Source organism: Physeter macrocephalus, chromosome 10 (assembly GCF_002837175.3).
Source record: "Physeter macrocephalus isolate SW-GA chromosome 10, ASM283717v5, whole genome shotgun sequence".
In the NCBI taxonomy this organism is placed as follows: domain Eukaryota; kingdom Metazoa; phylum Chordata; class Mammalia; order Artiodactyla; family Physeteridae; genus Physeter; species Physeter macrocephalus.
In genome coordinates, this window is record NC_041223.1 from 32,469,180 (window position 1) to 32,469,734 (window position 555).

At 35.7% G+C, this 555-nt stretch overlaps 1 protein-coding gene across 16 annotated transcripts in view; it reads left to right on the forward strand.

The window, feature by feature from the left end:
* Positions 1 to 555, forward strand: part of EPB41L2 (erythrocyte membrane protein band 4.1 like 2) — a 214,214-nt gene that overhangs the window by 194,986 nt on the left and 18,673 nt on the right. The gene's annotated exons all lie outside the window — the stretch shown is intronic.

Sequence of the window (555 nt, forward strand, 5' to 3'; positions counted from 1 at the left end):
CTGGGTTGTTTGTTTTTTTGATATTGAGCTGTGTGAGCTGCTTGTATATTTTGGAGATTAATCCTTTGTCAGTTGCTTCATTTGCAAATATTTTCTCCCATTCTCAGGGTTGTCTTTTCATCTTGTTTATGGATTCCTTTGCTATGCAAAAGTTTTTAAATTTCATTAGGTCCCATTTGTTTATTTTTGTTTTTATTTCCATTTCTCTAGGAGGTGGGTCAAAAAGGATCTTTTATTTATGTCATAGAGTATTCTGCCTATGTTTTCCTCTAAGACTTTTACATTGTCTGGCCTTACATTTAGGTGTTTAATCCATTTTGAGTTTATTTTTGTGCATGGTGTTAGGGCATGTTCTAATTTCATTCTTTTACATGTAGCTGTCCAGTTTTCCCAGCACCACTTATTGAAGAGGCTGTCTTTTCTCCAGTGTATATTCTTGCCTCCTTTATCAAAAATCAGGTGACCATAGGTGTGTGGGTTTCTCTCTGGGCTTTCTATCCTGTTCCATTGATCTATATTTCTGTTCTTGTGCCAGTACCATACTGTCTTGATTAC